A 20,879-nucleotide genomic window follows, 5' to 3' on the forward strand; every position below is an offset into this window, starting at 1 on the left:
GGCATGACTCCTGCTCCCCCATTGCAACCCCTCGCCCCATGGCATGACTCCCCCTCCCCCATTGCAACCCCCCGCCCCATGGCATGACTCCCCCTCCCCCATTGCAACCCCCCGCCCCATGGCATGACTCCCCTTCGCCCTATTGCAACCCCCCGCCCTATGGCATGACTCCCCCTCGTCTGCAACTCCCCGCCCCATGGCATGACTCCCCCTCCCCCATTGCAACCCCCCGCCCCATGGCATGACTCCCCTTTGCCCTATTGCAACCCCCCTCCCTATGGCATGACTCCCCCTCGTCTGCAACTCCCCGCCCCATGGCATGACTCCCCCTCGCCCCATTGTTGCCGGCACAGGGGCCCGAGGACAGCAACAGTGGGGTTCGTTGCCCGGAGTGCTTCACGCCAATCAACATACCGGGGTGGAGAAACAATCAAAGTTTATTTGAGATCTCAAAGTGGTGCAAGGAGACAGGCAAGTCTCAAATCAAGCACACCAGCAAAAACAGTTTCTCTCTTCTTTATACATTTTACAACTAAGCCCCCCCTCTCTCCCCCTCTCTACCACCCCCCCTCTACTCCTCCTCCCCTCTCTACCGAAGGCAGGTTTATACATTTAAGCAACTAAATCATTCTAGGGCTATAAATCTAGCTTGTTAGTAACTTCTCCCTAAACTGTTATTTGGTTCTGTTTACCCTTAGTTTATTACCCCTTCCCCAGCTAGAAACATGCAAACCTCATCATTATTGTTTGGTACCTGGTATGACCAAGGTCGTAATTGCTAACTAGCTATTTACACATTCCAATTCCTGTCCTTGGCTTTTGAGATCGATTAGAGTTAAACATGGAAGGACAGAGTTTAAACATGGAAGAACTCTGGCTCAGGCAGGCCTAGTGACCCCAACAGTTCCCTCCTTTGAGAATACTCAACAAGCTTTTGGTTGAGTTTTCTCATATTCTGCAGACAAGATACGATTGAGTGCCATGGAGCTGGGGTTCTCAATGAGAGAGTATGCTGGGATTTCTGGGGAACCACCCTCCACGGTAACCCTGCAGCATGGTGCGGGATTTGGGAGCATACCCAGCAGTTGGAGAGGTTAAACTCTTGGGCAAAGCAAACCTTCAGGGACTCATGTGTTTGTCTCTAAATTAGTAGGGATTCCTTTCCATCCCGCATGTGCCTCGGGGGAAACGGGAGTTAACAACAGGAGTGTCCCTATGGCAAAGAGCACCACTGTGGCAGACCCTGGATCTGAACTCATATTGGGCAGGTGACCCTAGGGCCTAACAATCACAATTCCCCAAACACCCACAAAATAACAATTACCAATAGCAAGCAGATTAAAAACAAAAGGGACCAGACCACCAGGTTAGGCCAATCCTATGAAAACAAACACAACCAACGCTCAGAGGTCTCGCGGGGAGTGCGCTGTGACTGTCCAAAGAGATCACAGGGCATTCCCAGCAGACACTATTGTCGTCTGAATAACAGCTTAAGTCCCAAATCGTCGCTGGCAGTCTTCTCTGCAGGCTGGACGGTCCACCATTCAGGAGCAGACACCGCTTTCAGGCGAGAGTGATGAATCCAGTTTTTGTGTCCCTCAACCTTTGCTGCTGTATGGGAGACCAGCAGGGCAGTGTGGGGTCCCTTCCACTTCTCTTGGAGAGGCTCATCCTTCCAGGGCCGAATGAGTACGGAATCGCCTGGCTGCAAGGAGTGGATTGGGGCCTCCAGCGGGAGAGGCTGCAAATCTTTGGTATACCTGTGGAGAGAACAGAGAACAGCAGACAGAGAGCACATGTACTGAGATAAGAAGCCACACCCCATTTCCCACTCCCCTGCCAGAACTGGTGTACCGTTCATAGGCCATGCCCTTCCAAACAATCTCGAAGGGACTGAGCCCTAACCTGCCCTTAGGTAGAGCGCGAATGCGGAGCAAAACAAGGGGCAAAGCATCAGGCCACTTAAGGGAAGCCTCTTGGCAAACCTTTGAGAGGTGCCGCTTAAGCGTCTGATTTGTACGCTCCACTACCCCACTGGCCTGCGGTCGCCATGGCGTGTGAAGCTTCCAGGGGATCTGTAGGGCATCCGATATCTTCTGAACGACTTGGGATGTGAAGTGTGTTCCGTTGTCAGATTCCATCCACTGGGGGAGCAATCTGAGCCTTACTCTGTGCCACTCGATATCCTCGGAGTCCAACAAAGTTCAGGAGGCTCACAGAGCTTTAAGGCAAGAGGTTAGACCCACTGCAGCAATTAACAAGTCATCTACATATTGCAAGAGGAGGACTTTGTCCTCGTTGTCCCACTCCTCCAAGTCTCTAGCCAGGGCCTGGCTGAAAAGGGTGGGGGAATTTTTAAATCCCTGAGCCAGCACTGTCCAGCAAAGCTGCTTTCTAACGCTCCTTTTGTCCTCCCACTCGAAGGAGAAAATCTCCTGAGACTGGAGGTCAACCGGAATCATGAAGAAAGCATCCTTTAAATCCAGGACAGATAAATGGGTGTACTGCCCCCTATAGAGGCCAACAATGTATATGGATTTAGAACAAGGGGGTGTAGAGTCTTAACCCGCTCATTAACCGCCCTCAGGTCCTGGACTAGCCGGTATGTGCCATTGGGCTTTTGTACAGGCAAGATAGGAGTGTTCCAAGCTGACGGGCATTCTCGAAGTACCCCGCACTTTAGGAACTGGTCTATAGTTTCCTGCAGTCCCTCTCTGACTTCCCTTTTGATCGGATACTGCTTGATTCGCACTGGACCTTTTCCTGGCAAGAGCTGAACAGTAATAGGAGTATGATGGGCTGCCTTTCCTGGGATCCCTGATGCCCATACCAGAGGAAAACCCACTTCTCCCACTGACTCCACTCTGGGGCTTGCATGGCTGAGGGCTCAACCTCAAGGGTCAGTATCCAGGCATTCTCTGGAGGTAAGGTGAGACTTATTTCATCTTGGGTGAAATGCAGGGTGGCTCCTAAGCGACAAAGCAGGTCCCGTCCCAGTAGAGGCGTTGGACAATCGGGGAGGTAAACCAGTCTGTGAGATAGAGTTCTGTTTCCCAAAGCACATTCCGCTGGGGCATATACTGGGCACTTGGTTCCTTTCCCTGTGGCTCCCACCACAGTGAGGGAATCTGCCACAGGCAGCTGCAGGGGTTGGTTTACAGCAGTTCGTGCAGCTCCAGAGTCTATTAAAAAGTCTATGTCTGAATCTCCCACCCGCACTTTTACTCGGGGTTCCAGGGGCAGGATAGTCCGTCTCCCCTGACACCCCTATTCTTGATCCTCCGCTGCCATTATAGGGGTACCTTCCCTTTCGGGGCACTCATTTTTCCAATGTCCCTCCTTTCGGCATATAGCACACTGGTTGCGACCCAGACGCCTTTCCTGTGAGCCAGGGCGCCCACATCCACGTCCTCTCATTCCCCGGCCCCTTCCACCTTCCTGAAATCTTCCCCTGCCACCAGCCTGTACTGCTGCGACCATCATTTTCACTTGCCTCTTTTCCTTTTCTCCCTCCCTAAGGCTGTAAGCCCTGTTTGCAGTTTCCAAAATCTGTGCCATTGTCATGCCCATCGAATCCTCCTTTTTCTGCAGTTTCCTTTTAATATCAGGGGTGGCAGGGCTGGTAAAGATACCCTTTATAATTGCCTCGGTGGCCGGATCATCGGGATTGGCATTAGTAGTTTGCCTGATGGTATCCCGAATACGCTGCAGAAAAGCAACCGGACTCTCTTTTGGCTCCTGTACTAGCTCATACGGCTTAGCCCAATTGTTATGTCGGACAGCTGAGTGTCGGAGACCATGTAATAGGAGCTCCTTGTGTACAGTGAGACGGGTGAGATCTGCCGGCACGTTGGGATTCCACCGGGGGTCTGCTGTAGGGACCTGGACTGCAGCAACAGGAACGTTTGCTGCGTTTGCCTCATGTCTAAGCTGTGCCTCCTCTCGTGCCTTAGACACGACCTGATTACGCTCCACCTCAGACAGCAGGGCCCGCATAAGGACATTACAGTCATCCCAGTCAGGCTTATGGCTAGCCAGACACCCTTCAAAGACCGAGATAAACTTGCTTGGATTCGTAGAGAATTCCCCTGCCTGTGCCTTAAAAGCTGCTAGGTCCACCGGGTTAAAGGCACATGCGTATAGACCTGCATTGTAGTGGCCGGGGGATTGTTTGCTTCAGGACGGGCTATCCGAGTCTCAGTAATCAATGGATAGAATCCCACCGAGGGGGCAATCTCTGGGACCTGAGGCACCCTATCTTTATACGGTGGGGGTACTGGAGCCGAAGGGGACACCGACTCTGCCATCACAACCGGGGGAGGGTTCTGGGGACTAACAATAGTTACTACCGAACCTGTCGGAGTCAAATTACACTTTTGCAAAAGATCTGATCTATCTCTTAACAACATAAACAACTGTACATACATATGTTCATTCCATTTATCTGTACGCTGACAAAACAAAAGCAATTGAAGGATCGTATTATAATTAAGTGATCCCTCTGGTGGCCACCTTTCCTGGTCCTCCAGCTGATACTGAGGCCAGTCTACTGTACAGAACCTTTTTAATTTACTTTTAATCAACGGATCCGATCCAAACACTTTCCAGTTCACCAGAATGCATTCTAAGGGCGAACACCTTGCCCTGCCTGCAGTACTCTGTCCCTGCCCCATACTCTAGGGAGACACTGGGCGTCCCCAGGTCAAAACAGGTAAAGTCCCCACTGGACTGTTCCTACCTTATCCAAGGGTCTGGTTCTGCACCGTCTCCCGCAGCTGTTTCTCCACTAATCAAGCGCGTTGCACCGTTGTGCCCTCCGGGGTCGACCAAATCACGTCTCCACCGAGGCCCCCGATGAAGTCACCAGTGAGCTCTAGGCATCAGTCGTCGTCGTAATCCGCCGGCCGCCAGGAGGGATCCGGGCAAGGCTAAATTTCAGCCTCGAGCCCACCCAGGGACGCCAAGACTGTTGCCGGCACAGGGGCCCGAGGACAGCAACAGTGGGGTTCGTTGCCCGGAGTGCTTCGCGCCAATAAACATACCGGGTGGAGAAACAATCAAAGTTTATTTGAGATCTCAAAGTGGTGCAAGGAGACAGGCAAGTCTCAAATCAAGCACACCAGCAAAAACAGTTTCTCTCTTCTTTATACACTTTACAACTAAGCCCCCCCTCTCTCCCCCTTCCTACCACCCCCCCTCTACTCCCCCTCCCCTCTCTACCGAAGGCATGTTTATACATTTAAGCAACTAAATCATACTAGGGCTATAAATCTAGCTTGCTAGTAACTTCTCCCTAAACTGTTATTTGGTTCTGTTTACCCTTGGTTTATTACCCCTTCCCCAGCTAGAAACATGCAAACCTCATCATTATTGTTTGGTACCTGGCATGAGCAAGGTCGTAATTGCTAACTGACTGTTTACACATTCCAATTCCTGTCCTTGGCTTTTGAGGTCGATTCGAGTTAAACATGGAAGGACAGAGTTTAAACATGGAAGAACTCTGGCTCAGGCAGGCCTAGTGACCCCAACAGAGCTGCCACCTGAGTGCTGCCGATCGCAATTGCGATCACGGCTTTTTTTTCCTGCTGCTTGGGGCAGCAAAAACCCTGGAGCCGGTGATCCAGCAGCTCATTTCCATTCTCTTCAAACATTACCTTCATGTGAGGAACCACTCCCTCAGCCGGCGCACCTCTGCAGTTCTGTTTTGGGGATGCAACTCCACAGCCTTCACACTTGAGTTTAGAAGAGTCACTGGTGCTCTTCCTTTGATGGCATTAGTCGGTACATTGGCTGGCTGGAGCCTATTAGCCAATGAAACACACCCACAGACACTGATATGGGTTAAAAGGAATTATTATCTGCCAAACAGAAGCCCAAATAGTCCCATGTTCACCTCTCAGTTCCCGTGTGGGGATAGAAAGCAGGAGAGGTGAAAACACAAACCCCGGCAGCTATAAAAGGGAACAAGGCTGTTCCCCAAATCCCTGTTGGTCAATGCCATAGAGCTGTGCAGTGTCTGTTTATAGATTTATTTGACTCCCGGCCCTGTACATTGTCTCACTTCTATTAGCCTCATCACTGAACTGGTCTCCAGCCAGTCTGAGAGCCTAGGACCATGGTGCATTATGGAGCCAGCCACCCACCCACCGTCATCGTCTGAGTGTCATTCAGTGTAACTGTCTATGGAACATTCCCCGAGAACATTCTCTCTCTCTCTCTCTCTCTCTCTCTCTCCAGTGTGGGAATGAGTGTGGGGATATGAAAGGGAACATGAGTGGTAATGGGAGTGGAGATCTGTGTTTCAGGGTGAATGATGATTCTTGTCTGAAAATCAGTGGGGATGGAAATATTTTCATTGTTGTTTTTGTTGTTATCCCTCAATTTTACATCATGGGAATGTTGTAAAAACACATAGCGTTCATATCATACAAGTTCTTTAAACAAAACCAGGAGAAAGCTTCTGTCTACACTTTCTTGCTTATTAATAATTAACTAAGTAAATGACCTTCATGATGATGCTCAGTGGTGACAGATTTGGTGCTGGTTGTGGGTCTAGCGACTAGGGTCTCCAGAAGCTGGGAATGGGCAACAGGGGATGGATCACTCCATGATTCCCTGTTCTGTTCATTCCCTCTGGGGCACCTGGCATTGGCCACTGTTGGTAGACAGGATACTGGGCTAGATGGACCTTTGGTCTGACCCAGTCTGACCTTTCTTATATTCTAAATTATAGTCTAGGATCCCACAGTCCTATGCACGGTACAATCACAGACCATAAAACCTCTCTCAGTCCCACCGAGTTTACAATCCGAGTGTAAATGGGAAGTGGAGTGTGACTGGGAACAGGAATATAAACACGAATATAAATATCAGCCGTGCAGAATAATCTTCCTTCACTGTGTTGCCTGAAACCTCCTCGACTCTCCCCTAAAGAAAAACTCCCAGACACGCCGCTCTCAGCCCACTAATGTCAGGGAGGCTCCACTGCAAAACCTTAACTCTGTCCTCAGACTCCCCTCCTCCCCCAGCTTCTCCCACCTGCACCCACAGGCGGGCCCCAGACCTACTCCAAAGCACCAGCCAGGCTTGCTCAGATCACGTTCCTGGTGTCATGGATCATTTCAATGTAGCCGGTCACTGCTGGGAAGGGAAAGGGGCTTCCATCCCAAATCCCTCCCAGCGCCATGGGAAATCTTCCCTCTCCAGCGGGTGGCCCAGCCCAATGGATCCCTGGGACATGACCCCTCCCCAGACACTGACCCCCCTGACCGGACGTTGCATGGCCCTTGTGCACGTGGAACGGGGCTCCAGAGCTGAGTCCCTCCAATCCCCAATGTCACCTCACAATAGCCAGGCCCTCAGTTCCTGGGTGAGGAAATACAGTCACTGCAGGGAGCTGGTCATTCCTCCCAGGGGTCCAAAAGTGTCAGAAGGACCCCAGCGCTCGGCACTGCACAGACACAGGACGGGACAGTCTGACTCCCGCACCCGGAGCCCTGGGGCGAGTCAGTCAGATCACTGGCAGCAGGAGTGCGTGTCTCTTATAACGCGGGGGCATGCAAATGAGGGAGACACTTTCCTATTTAAATCGGTGTCTCTCTCTGCCCAGGCTGCATCCGGAGACACAATCTGCAGCCCCTGGGTCTGTGCAGTGACCAGCCAGTCCCCTGAGAACTTTCCCCTCCAGCACCAGGGAAAATGGGATTTTTGCACCTTGTAATTTTCGCTGTAGCAGCTTTGGAAGGTATTTTCCTCTTCTGAATAACTGGCAGAGTTAGAAGAATTTCGTGTTATCGCTGTTTTTATACCGATATTAATGGCCTGTCTCTATTCTCAGGTGTCTGGTCCCAGGTGCAGCTGGTGGAGTCCGGAGGGGATGTGAAAAAGCCCGGAGACTCTCTCCGCCTCTCCTGCAAAGCCTCCGGGTTCACCTTCAGCAGCTACGCTATGAGCTGGGTCCGACAGGCTCCTTTCAAGGGACTAGAATGGGTCGCTGTTATAGGCACTTCTGGGAGTCCTATATATTACCCCGATTCAGTGAAAGGCCGATTCACCATCTCCAGGGATGATTCCAAGAGTGAGCTGTACCTGCAAATGACCGGCCTGAAGCCCGAGGACACCGCCCGCTATTACTGTGCGAGAGACACAGTGAAACGAAACCGATTTGTGATCATACAAAAACCCAGGCTGCAGAATCGCCCTTCTCCCGGCAGCCACGCGGGGGCAGCAGTGACACACACACCGCTTCCGGCTCAGACAGGAGACCTGGCAACCTGGTGAATGTAACACAAACCTCCCCTCAGTTTTAACCCTTCAGTTCCCAGGCAACGTGTCTCCCCTTCCTGTCCAGAGTCTCCCTACCCTAGGTCTGCGGTGCAGAGATCCCTCGCTTCATCTGTGAACCCCAATCCGGAGTGAGTCCTGTTCTGAGTCGCTCTCCCCTCGCAGACCTGGCACGTTGGCTCTCCCGGGGCCCGTCTCTGTGTCAGACGCACAGGACAGCGTCTGTCAGTGTAAAGGGGACAAGCGCATTCCAACGGATGGAGCGAATTCGTCATGAGGCCAAATCCTCCGCTAGTGTAAAGTCACCACAACGGCTTCTGCTAGACTCAAGTTACTCCGGATTTACACCAGGGAGGCTCTGGCCCTTTTAGCAAACTGGGACGTTTATCGCACTAATGCAGCGGAAGGTGATTAGTTCATTATAACCGATGTGGGGCCCCTCACCGGGGCATCTCCGCCCTTCACAAGCGGTTATTGCCTTTATCCCCACAATGCCGGCGGGCTGGCTCCTTTTACTTTTCATTGCTGCAGCTTTGGAAGGTATTTTCTCCCCAATCAATCTATTGAAGGGTGACGGATTGTCTGTGTCATAACTAGAAAGGGAAGGGTAACAGCTGTCCTGTGTACAGTACTATAAAATCCCTCCTGGCCAGAGACTCCAAAATCCTTTTCCCTGGAAAGGGTTAAGAAGCTCAGGTAACCTGACTGGCATCTGACCCAAAGGACCAATAAGGGGACAAGATACTTTCAAATCTTGGGGGGGGGAGGGGGAAAGGTTTTTGTTTGTGCTCTTTGTTTGGGTTTTCGTTCGCTCTTGGGACTGAGGGGGACCAGACATCAATCCAGGTCCTCCACATCTTTCTAAACAAGTCTCTCCTATTTCAAACTTGTAAGTAAATAGCCAGGCAAGGCGTCTTAGTTTTACTTTGTTTTCTCAACTTGTAAATGTACCTTTTACTAGGGTGTTTATCTTTGTTTGCTGTACTTTGAACCTAAGACTAGAGGGGAGTCCTCTGAGCTCTTTAAGTTTGATTACCCTGTAAAGTTATTTTCCATCCTGATTTTACAGAGATGATTTTTACCTTTTTCTTTAATTAAAAGCCTTCTTTTTAAGAACCCGATTGATTTTTCCTTGTTTTTAGATCCAAGGGGGTTGGATCTGTATTCACCAGGGAATTGGTGAAAGGTTTCTCAAGGTTTCCCAGGGAAGGGAATTAGCTTGAGATGGTGGCAGCGGACCAGATCTAAGCTGGTAGTTAAGCTTAGAAGTTTTCATGCAGGCCCCCACATTTTGTACCCTAAAGTTCAAAGTGGGGATACAGCCTTGACAGTCTGCAATGGCTGTGATTGGTAACATAGCTTTACTCTGTGATCTCACCCTCTTTATTGGAGAATCTGGCTCATTTGTGTCTCTTTGGTTTTAATTCACTCCTTGAATCCATTGCTAATTTTGGGTTTTACTGAATATTTACCTCTTTTCCCTTCTCCCAGTCGGGGCCAGCGCTGAAGAAGCCCGGAGAGTCCCATAAGCTGCAATGTGTCACCATCAGATTTACTATTAGCAGCTACTGGATGGAGTGGGTCAGACAGGAGCCCGGGAAGGGCTGGAGTGGCTGGTTGAATATTATGATGAGACAAAGAAACAGCATAACGCCTCCTCCGTGCAGGGGTGATTCTCAGCCTCCAAGGACAGCACTAATTTCTACTTGCAAATGAGCAGCCTGAAAGCGGAGGACACCGCTGTGTATTACTGCGCCAGAGACACAGGGCTTGGCTACACTTGCGAGTTAGAGCGCATTAAAGCAGCCCAGTGCGCTCTAACTCAGGACGCGTCCACACTGGCAAGGCACATAGAGCGCTCTGACTCCGCAGTTAGAGCGCTCCTGGTACTCCACCTCGGCAAGTGGAATAACGTTTGATGCGCCCCCGCTGGAGCGCCGCGGAGCCAGTGTGGACGCCTTGGTCTGTTAATGTGCTCTGATCGGCCTCCAGAACTGTCCCACAATGACTGTTCTAGCCACTCTGGTCATCATTTTCAACTCTACTGCCCTGCCCTCAGGTGACCAACCATCAGACCCGCCTGTTGGGCGGTTCGGCCGGGGCTTGTCCCCCTCTGGGGCGGTGGGGAGCCGGACCGCCTCGCTATTTGGGTCAGGTGTGTCAGGGAATTAGTTGTCTGTGTGGCAAACAGTCAGCAGCTCTGGCCCTCTGGCGGGGGCTGAGCAAACAGGTTCAATTTTAGCAGGCCCAGGCCCTGGGTCAGGGCAGGGCAACAGACAGTCAGTAGCTCAGACCCTCAGGAAGGGGCTGAGCAAACAGGTTCAACAGCAAACCTGGCTCCTGGCTTCGAGTAGCTGGGGAGAGGGGGAGACGGCCACGCGTGAGGTGGGTGGCAGGGGAGACGCAGGCCCACCCACTCCACTGCCTCCCAGCCCGGGGCCCTAGCGGCAGCAGAAGACCCGCTGCTGAGTCAGTGGGAATCCTGACCGCACCACACTGACATTGGCTCTGGCAGTGCTGCAGCCAGACTAGGGTCGGCTGCCCCCGGGGTACTTCCTACCTCCCCCTCTAGAGGTACCGGGCTCTGGATGGCATCCTCCACTGGGTCATGCACCATGGGCTCCTCAGGGTAGCTGGGGAGCGGTAGGCTTGGCAGAGTCTCTGGGCTTGGGCTAGCATCAGGCGTTGGCTGGTCTGGCCAGTCCTCAGCTTGGCCATTGATCACCGTGGTCTCCCCACCGGAAGCTATGCCACAAGCATCGTGGTCAGGCTTTTATACTTTTATACTTCCTGTCCTGCACCTTGACCTCTGAGGGGCGGGGGCAGGGTTTGTTGGCTCTGTCCACTTTGGTGTCGAGAGAGGCTCATCCCCCTCTGGGGTGGCGGGGAGCCAGACCTCCTCGCTACACCCCCTCCCATTAAGTCTGGCTCCTGCTTGTCGGGGCCAGACTCTTCCATACCCCCAGGAAGGACAGGAAGTCAGCATTAGCGTGGTCCTTGCCTGCCCTATGGCGAGCTGTAAAGGCATAGGGCTGGAGCGCCAGGTACCAATGCTGTATTCTCATATTATTGTCTTTCAATTTGTTCATCCACTGAAGCAGGGCCTGGTCAGTGACTAAGGTGAACCGGGCGCCAAGAAAGTAGTAACGTAGGGCATCACAAGCCCATTTCACTGCAAGGGCCTCCTTCTCCACCACCGTGTAGTTCTTCTCCCGTGGAAACAATTTCCGGCTGATATATAAGACCGAATGGTCTTCCCCATCTATTTTTTGAGACAGGATGGCGCTCAGTCCTACCTCCGAGGCACCCATTTGGAGGATGATGTCTCGGTTGAAACTTGGGCTGTAGAGGACCGATTCACGGCAGAGACTCTTTTTGAGTTCCTGAAAGGCGTCTTCACATTCCGGGGTCCAAACCACACGTCGAGGGCTGTCCTTGGTTAAAAGGCCGGTCAAAGGGGTGGCAATAGATGCAAAATGGGGAATGAAATGCAGATAATAGCCAGTGAGGCCCAAGAACTGTCGCACCTGATGCTTTGTGGTGGGAGGCGGGCAGGCCACCAGGGCCTGGACTTTTCCCACGAGGGGCTTCACTTGTCCATTCCCTATGGTGTAGCCCAGATAAGTAGTCTCTTATGTTGACGAGGACAGGTGAGCAAAGCCCACAGGTAAGTGGGGAACATGGAGACCTGGGAGATGGGTCAGAAACGAGAGGGAGTGTGGGCTATATTGGCAGAGAGAAAGGAGGGTCAGGACAAAACTGGGAGGCAAGATCAAACCAGCATCTTAGATGCCTATATACAAATGCGAGAAGTATGGGGAATAAGCAGGAAGAACTGGAAGTGCTAATAAATAAATACAACTATGACATTGTTGGCATCACTGAAACTTGGTGGGATAATACACATGATTGGAATGTTGGTGTGGATGGGTACAGCTTGCTCAGGAAGGATAGACAGGGGGAAAAGGGAGGAGGTGTTGCCTTATATATTAAAAATGTACACACTTGGACTGAGGTGGAGATGGACATAGGAGACGGAAGTGTTGAGAGTCTCTGGGTTAGGCTAAAAGGGGTAAAAAACAAGGGAGATGTCATGCTAGGAGTCTACTACAGGCCACCTAACCAGGTGGAAGAGGTGGATGAGGCTTTTTTTAAGCAACTAACAAAATCATCCAAAGCCCAAGATTTGGTGGTGATGGGGGACTTCAACTATCCGGATATATGTTAGGAAAATAACACAGCAGGGCACAGACTATCCAACAAATTCTTGGACTGCATTGCAGACAACTTTTTATTTCAGAAGGTTGAAAAAGCTACTGGGGGGAAGCTGTTCTAGACTTGATTTTAACAAATAGGGAGGAACTCGTTGAGAATTTGAAATTAGAAGGCAGCCTGGGTGAAAGTGATCATGAAATCATAGAGTTTGCAATTCTAAGGAAGGGTAGAAGGGAGAACAGCAAAATAGAGACAATGGATTTCAGGAAGGCAGATTTTGGTAAGCTCAGAGAGCCGATAGGCAAGGTCCCATGGGAATCAAGACTGAAGGGAAAAACAACTGAGGAGAGTTGGCAGTTTTTCAAAGGGACACTATTAAGGGCCCAAAAGCAAGCTATTCCGCTGGTTAGGAAAGATAGAAAAGACTACCTTGGCTTAACCACGAGATCTTGCACGATCTAAAAAATAAAAAGGAGTCATATAAAAAATGGAAACTAGGACAGATTACGAAGGATGAATATAGGCAAACAACACAGGAATGCAGGGGCAAGATTAGAAAGGCAAAGGCACAAAATGAGCTCAAACTAGCTACAGGAATAAAGGGAAACAAGAAGACTTTTTATCAATACATTAGAAGCAAGAGGAAGACCAAAGACAGGGTAGGCCCACTGCTTAGTGAAGAGGGAGAAACAGTATCAGGAAACTTGGAAATGGCAGAGATGCTTAATGACTTCTTTGTTTTGGTCTTCACCGAGAAGTCTGAAGGAATGCCTAACATAGTGAATGCTAATGGGAAGGGGCTAGGTTTAGCAGATAAAATAAAAAAAGAACAAGTTAAAAATCACTTAGAAAAGTTAGATGCCTGCAAGTCACCCGGGCCTGATGAAATGCATCCTAGAATACTCAAGGAGCTAATAGAGGAGGTATCTGAGCCTCTTTGGAAAGTCATGGGAGACGGGAGAGATTCCAGAAGTCTGGAAGAGGGCAAATATAGTGCCCATCTATAAAAAGGGAAATAAAAACAACCCAGGAAACTACAGACCAGTTAGTTTAACTTCTGTGCCAGGGAAGATAATGGAGCAAGTAATTAAGGAAATTATCTGCAAACACTTGGAAGGTGGTAAGGTGATAGGGAACAGCCAGCATGGATTTGTGAAGAACAAATCATGTCAAACCAATCTGATAGCTTTCTTTGATAGGATAACGAGCCTTGTGGATAAGGGTGAAGCTGTGGATGTGGTATACCTAGACTTTAGTAAGGCATTTGATACAGCCGCCGCCTGGCCCCGCGCGCCGCCCCCCTCCTCTCCCTACCACCCAACTGAGTCCTGCCTGCTCGGGACCAGGCCGGACTCTTACTCACCCTGGCCCCGCGCTTCCTCTGAGTCTCCCGGGCCTCCCTCCAGCGCTTGCGGAGGGAGGAGGAACGGTGAGCCCGGGGAAGAGGCGGGGATTCGGGGAGGGAGCCAATCGGGGGAGGAGGGGTGGAGTCGGGGCGGCGGGGGGTGGGGGGGCGCGAGCACTTCCGGGCTCTGGAGCATTTGCTTCTTTGTCCAGTGTCCTGACCTAACATCGGTTGGGACGCGGGACAAACAAGCAAATATCGGGTGCTGGAGACAAGTAACCTGCTGAGCTGCTTTTAGTTAAAGTCTGCAGCTTTGGGGACGTGCCCCAGACCCTGGGTCTGGGTTGCAGCAGGCTGGTGTGTCTGGCTCAACAAGGCAGGGTTCTGGAGTCCCAAGCACACAGGGAAAACAGGCTCAAAGGTAATTTCATCATATCAGGTGACAGTCCCAAGGGGGTCTCTGTGTCCCAACCCGTCAGAAGAAACTCAGACAAAAACCTTCCCTCTCAGTGGGTGTCTCCTTTTGGGGCTCTCACGGTTTGTAAAATGTAAAAAGATTAAATCTGAGAACCTACACGAAACTAGGCACCCTATTTTCTCTCCTTTAATAACGGCCCCATTATCGCATCCATCGCTCTCACCAGGAAATTGGATGTTTTACATAAAATAGGTAGTAATTTTAACAAAGCACAATTGTTCTTCCTCTCACCAGAGTGACAAGAATACGCATCTCCCTCACTATCTCTACAGAATTTATTCTCAAGTGGTGAGAGATAAGGGTATGATTGGGGTTAGGGTTTGGGTTAGCATTAGGGCTAAAGATAGGATTAGAGTTGACATTATGGTAGGGGTAAGGGAATGGTTCAGTATGGGTAAATGGAAGTATTAGGGCCCGATTCACTTGAATGTCTGAGTCAGCGTTACACTAACAGTAAGCTTTGCAGTTACTGCTATAATTAGAGCCAGGGTTAAAGTTGGGCTTTTGGATTAAATCATAATTTGGTGGGTTAGAGTGAGAATTGGCCTTTAAGTAAACATTATGTCCGGATTTCATGGGGATACACAAAGGCAGGGTGAGGTTCTTGGTCAGGTTTAAAGTAAAAACTAGGAAATTTCATCTTCTCTGAGGAGTATCCCATTAATTTCTGTGGAGTGACCAGTGTTTTACAGCTGAGGGAGGCAGAGCAGAAAGCACCAATACAGGGCAGAGCCCTGCCTGCCTCACGCCAACCGCTCCTCTCCTTGCAATTCCCGAGGAAACTCCAAGGAGTGAAGCGAACCGCGATTGTCTCATGTGGTTAAAGCTACCAGGGAATATTTCCCACTAGATACAGCAGAGGTCAGTGGAGCCGCCGCTTCTGGGAAAGGGGCTGGGCCGGGGTTCAGTCCCAGCTACTCCCCAGCGCCCAGGGCATTATTCTGTCTCCAGGGGTGTCCCAGCCCCATGGAACCCTGTGACCCGACCCCTCCCCTGGCACTGACCCCACTGACCTGCCGTACCACAGCCCCACTACGCCTGCACGGGGGCTCCAGGGCTGAGTCTCCCACCCCCCATACAAACTGACAGCAATCGGGCCCTGAGGTCGTGTCAGGGAAATTGTCTACATTGCGGGCGTCTGGTTCATCATTTCTTATCCAAATGTATAAACAGGATCCCAGCGCACTGTTCTGGGCGCGGAACACACAGATGAAAGGAGACCATCTGAATCCTTCTCTCTGCCCTAGGACTTATAATGAAGACCACTAAAGGAAGAAATTTCAGCCTCCTATAAGGAGGACAATATGCAAATAGGGGTGACGGGTTCCTGTTTAAATCTGTCTCTCTTCCTGCCCAGGCTGCACGGGGAGAGACAATCCGCAGCCCCTGGGTCTGAGCTGTTCCCAGAGACTCTCCCATAGAACTTGCCCCTGTCAGACCAGGGAAAATGAATCTTTGGGTCCACTTAGTTTTCACTTTAGCAGCCTGGGAAGGTATTTTCCTACCCGTGAACACATTACAGAGACAAAAGATTTATTGTTCTACATCTGTTTTCAAAGTGTTTGTTTATTCACAGGTGTCCGGTCCCAGATCCAGCTGGTGGAGTCCGGAGGGGATGTGAAAAAGCCCGGAGACTCTCTCCGCCTCTCCTGCAAAGCCTCCGGGTTCACCTTCAGCAACCACTGGATTACATGGTTCCGTCAGGCTCCTGGGAAGGGGCTGCAGTGGGTCTCTGAGATTAGCAAGGATGGTAGCAGCACAAACTATGCAGACTCCGTTAAAGGGCGATTCACCATCTCCAGGGACAATTCCAACAGCCTGGCGTACCTACAAATGACCGGCCTGAGAGCCGAGGACACCGCCCGGTATTACTGTGCGAGAGACACAGTGACACGAAACCTATTTGTGGTAATGCAAAAACCCAGGCTGCGGAATCCCCCTTTCCCCCATTCGGCACACGAGGGCAGCAGATCGACAAACAGCTCCTCGCGAGGCACAGCAGTGAGGGCGGGCATAGCGGTAATGAGAACCTGCTAGCAGGTGTTAACCCTTGCAGTGTCACCCCGGCGGCACCAGGCCCAGCTCAGCCTGTGGTGCAGGGATCACTCAGTTCCTGAGCACAGCCCGCTCAGCTCCCCCTGGAACGGGGCAGGCCTGGGGTTCTGACGATGGCATTCCAGAATTCCTGACATCAGCTGATGTCAATAGGCGGAGGTAAGGAGCCAACCAACAATGGATTTCCCAAATTTAATATAGCGACCAGTAAGATAACAGTTCCCAACCCTCAGACCTTACCTGCACCAATAACCCAGTGACTGCGCTGAGACCCAGCTGGGATGGATTCCCGCGAGGTTGACTGGAATCGCTCAGGGAGAGGCAGTGACACAGGGAGAAGCAGAGCCCCATAGGTGAGAGATGTGGGGACAACAGGGTCAGAGAGCGCAAGGCTTGAGGTATTTCCTGGTGTCTGCTGCTCCAGGCTTCTCATTTTCCTTGTGAGTTCATCTGCCCTGGGGTGGTTCACCATCGCCCAGGCATGCAATCAGGGAATATTTTGCAGAGTAAAACGGTGACACCCAGGCTTTCAAAAACATCAAAGGGAACATAGAGGGACACTTCTGGCTGCGGGAGAGGAGCTGAGACCTCCCTGGTTTGTTTCTGGGAATCAGCCACCTGAATGGGACAACACCATGGCCCAAAATGAGAGTAAATTGTCCCCTCCCCAAATCCCCTCTTATTTCCTCTCCCTCCCACCCGGGGCTCACCAGTCTAATATCACAATTCACTTTCTTCCCCCGTGTCTGATTCTGCCTCATTGTCCCTGTCCCAGTTTTTAGAACAATGTCAGTGGTTTGAGGTGCAGAGAGGTGAATAATAAATGTACTTTTAACCCAAATAACCCAAGATATCTTTTCCTTTAGCACAACCCTGCCCCAGCGAGTCGGGGGTGCCCTGCCCCGTGCTCACCGCAGGGCTGTATCATCCCTGTTCACACGGCAGCGGGGGGCAGGAGTGACTCACCCAGAGCACAGCTGCGGGATGGGCAGGAGAAGGGGCATCAGGGTGGACCCACATATGACACCAGCTTTTAACTCCATGGATCCATGGGAATCTCTCACAGAGCACCAATGTCGAGCACAACCCCGCTTTTCTCACACACCACTGGTCTCTCTGAAATGAGTGGGGGGACTCCCGGGAGTGAGAACATTGGTGTGTGGCCCTGAGCCATGTGTCCGATCTGCCAGGAAACAGTTCCCTCTGATACGTGTCAGTGGAGCCGGTCCCGGCTGGGAAGGGGTATGAACAGGGGTTTGATCCCAGCTCTCTCCCCGAGCCCAAAGTTATCTTTGCTCTCCAGCGGGTGGGTGACCCCTCCCCAGTCACCAACTCCAGTAACTGGCCGTTCCACAGCCCTACTGCGCGTGTGGGGGCTCCAGAGCCGAGATTCACCCCGCACCTTATTCATATTTACTCCCTTATGAATCAACCTCATTCATTTGTTTCTTTTATAAGAAATTTAAAACATAATTTTACACATTATGTGGCAAATCTCCGCAGGTATCTCTGAGTCTCCCACAGCCAGATAACGAGACTGTAATCCTGCCCCCAAATCTCCTTCTGGGGAATCGAGCACCTTGAAGGCTCTACCTGTTCATTCCCTTTGGGGCAGCTGGAATTGGCCACTGTCGGAGGACAGGACATTGGACTACATGGCCCGTTGGTCTGACCCAGTCTGGCCGGTCTTATGCTCTTATGTTCTTACGGCATCTTTTTATTTTTTCCTTGTCAAAAGTGTACTCAGGGTCCCATTGCAGTGTGCCTGGCGCTGCACAAACTCACAGTCTGCAATAATCCGACTCCCTCCCCTTAGTCCTACTGCACGTAATACATCACATCAGATTTTGTTTCTCTTAAACGGAGAGGGATATGCTAATAGGGGTGAGCGTTTCCTGTTTAAATATCTCTTTCACTGCCCAGTCTGCACCCAGAGGGACAATCCGCAGCCCTCTGTGTCTGTGCAGTTACCAGCCAATTCCCCTGATAACTTTCCCCTCTAACCGCAGGGAAAATAAGACTTTAGCTCTATTTGTTTATTACTGTAGTGGCTTTAGAAGGTATTTTATCCCCGTTGTACTGGTAAAATAAGGACACATTACACTGTTGCAATTCAAATTGGAATAATTTGTAACCTGTCTTTATTCGCAGGTGCCCGGTCGCAGGTCCAGCTGGTGGAGTCTGGAGGGGATGTGAAAAAGCCCGGAGACTCTCTCCGCCTCTTCTGCAAAGCCTCCAGATGCACCTCGAGCAGTTGTCATATGGATTGGATCCAACAGGCTGCGGGAAGGGACTGGAGTGGCTGGCCAGAGCTGCTGCCCAGGGTAGCACCTACTACTCTGATTCCGTGAAAGGGTGATTCACCGTCTCCAGAGACAACGCCAACAGCCTGGTGCTTTGGAAATGTGCAGTCTCCGAATGGAGGACACCACCCTGTATTACTGTGTCAGAGACACACTGTGATGGAACGAGGATGAATACCCAGCGCTGTAATGACTTGACATTGGAGTTCGCTGGTCTGGGCCACTCACGGTTTGCAAGGCAATAAAATGTTCAAATCTGGGACCAGAACTCAACCAGGCAGCAGATGTTTTTCCCCTTGAGTGGCGTGAAAAGGAAACATTTAATGTGTCAATAAACTAGAGAACAGTCAGTGTCTAGGGCCCCTGAACTTTCTCCGGCTCTATGGGCACCAAGGACAGGGGTGGTTTTGAGTCAAAATACCCTTCCTTTGCGGGCTGGGTTTATTAATATAAAATAAATTCCACATCATACTCAAAACACCAGACAACACTTCATAATATGATTCTCTTCTCTGTTTGGATTCCATTTTTTAAATCAAATAAAATAAGTTAAACTTTTAAGTGTGTGGAAAGAACAGGACACACACATGGATTTAAAGCCAGTGATTCAGTCACTATAGAGTGAGGAACCTGCCCGGAAACAATGCCACAAAGCCCTGGCTACGAGACTGAACTTGACCCCATCCGCGACTCGAGAGTTTGGGCCAAATTCTACAATTGTCCCTGGTGCCAATTCACCACTAAGAGCAGAGGGAGCGCTGGGATTTGTAGGGGAGGAAGGGACTATAGCTTGGGATTTTCAAAAGAAGTTTCAATGGGATTTTGTCACCCGAATCCTTGAGGCTCCTTTAAAAACGCCAGCCCTTGTGAAGAAAGGAAGAAACCTTGTTTTAGAGTGTGTTCTTTTGTTGGAGTGTGAAAGAGCCAACTGCTGCATGAGCTCCCTAGTGGCCGAGGGCCACACTGCAGGCAGCCTGCCTCAGTTTCCCCTATTGGATTGAGCAGATACAATTTCACCCATGGATTTTGGAGTCAAAAATCCCCTCCTTTTGGACTCGGTTTATTACTATAATAAAAACTCCAAAGAATAATCAAAATCCCAAAACAAAGTCCATCCAAAAGGCCACACAGAACAAAGGTTCCTCCTGCCTTTCTGCCTGGGGCCTTTCCTGATTTGGCAGCCCGCCCCTCCCCCCTCCGCCCCCGCCCCCCGGCCCTACCTGGCTACAGCCTCAGTCCTAACTCCCAGGGCTTTCTGCTGGACGAGCACTGAGCGTTCCCCCTTCACTGCAGCCTCGGCTGCTCTTCGGGGGGCAATCACCTGATCCCTCCCAGGATTGGCTCCTGTGTAATCAGGGTTGGCTGGTCCCAGGCCCTTCCCTCCTTAGGGACAAGCCAGCCTGACGCCGCACAGTCCAGCGCAGAGGCTCCATTAGTAGGGTTTATTTGTCGGGCAGTGCAGTGCGGTGACTCGCTCACCGGGCTGGGCCGGGGACACCTGGGCTCTAGTCCCAGGTCTGCACAAACCTGCCATATGCAGACATGAGCCGCCTCAGCCCAGAAGGCCCCGCCCTGTATTTACTGTGCGGAATTACAGGGAAAGGAAACCAGCCGCATCTCATCCAAAACACCTTCCTCTGCAACTGCAGGAGAATAGCTAGTCGTGGCGCCCAAGGGCTGCAAGTAACAATGAGCCCATTAGGTACAAAGGAGAGTAAAGAAACAAACCAGTGTTTCAATGTCACTTTCCTTCCCAGGATTAATTTCACAGCAGGCCATAGAAGAATATAGATATTTAATCAAATATATTAAGACGTTCATAAAGTCTCCTTCCATCTCACTTCCCCTGCCTTAACAGACTCTTTGCCCCCCCCAACACCGCCCCCCACCACAAAACAACCCTGTGCTGTTGTGGTTCAGTGTGGCATCCTCTCTAATAGACCATGTTGCTTCCTGGCTGTTACCATTGCACTTAATGGAAACACTGCTGTGGCATATTCAAACACCGAGCCCTGATGTTAGTGCTTCGAATTACTTCAGGGCCTAATGCCCAGGCTCCTACCCCTGCAATGGGACTGGAATCTGAGTAGGAATGGGACTAGGAATTTCAGTGTGAACAGGAATGGGGCGGTGAGTAGAAAGGAGCAGAGGAATGGGAGTGTCATTGGAAATGGGTATAGGTGTGTGCAGAGTGACTAGG

General features: G+C 50.9%; 1 gene segment (V, D, J or C); it reads left to right on the forward strand.

The window, feature by feature from the left end:
• The window catches only part of LOC122173242 (Ig mu chain C region secreted form-like), a 1,717,225-nt gene that overhangs the window by 1,153,895 nt on the left and 542,451 nt on the right, over positions 1–20,879 (forward strand).

The sequence above is a fragment of the Chrysemys picta genome, chromosome 13, assembly GCF_011386835.1.
Source record: "Chrysemys picta bellii isolate R12L10 chromosome 13, ASM1138683v2, whole genome shotgun sequence".
NCBI lineage: Eukaryota > Metazoa > Chordata > Testudines > Emydidae > Chrysemys > Chrysemys picta.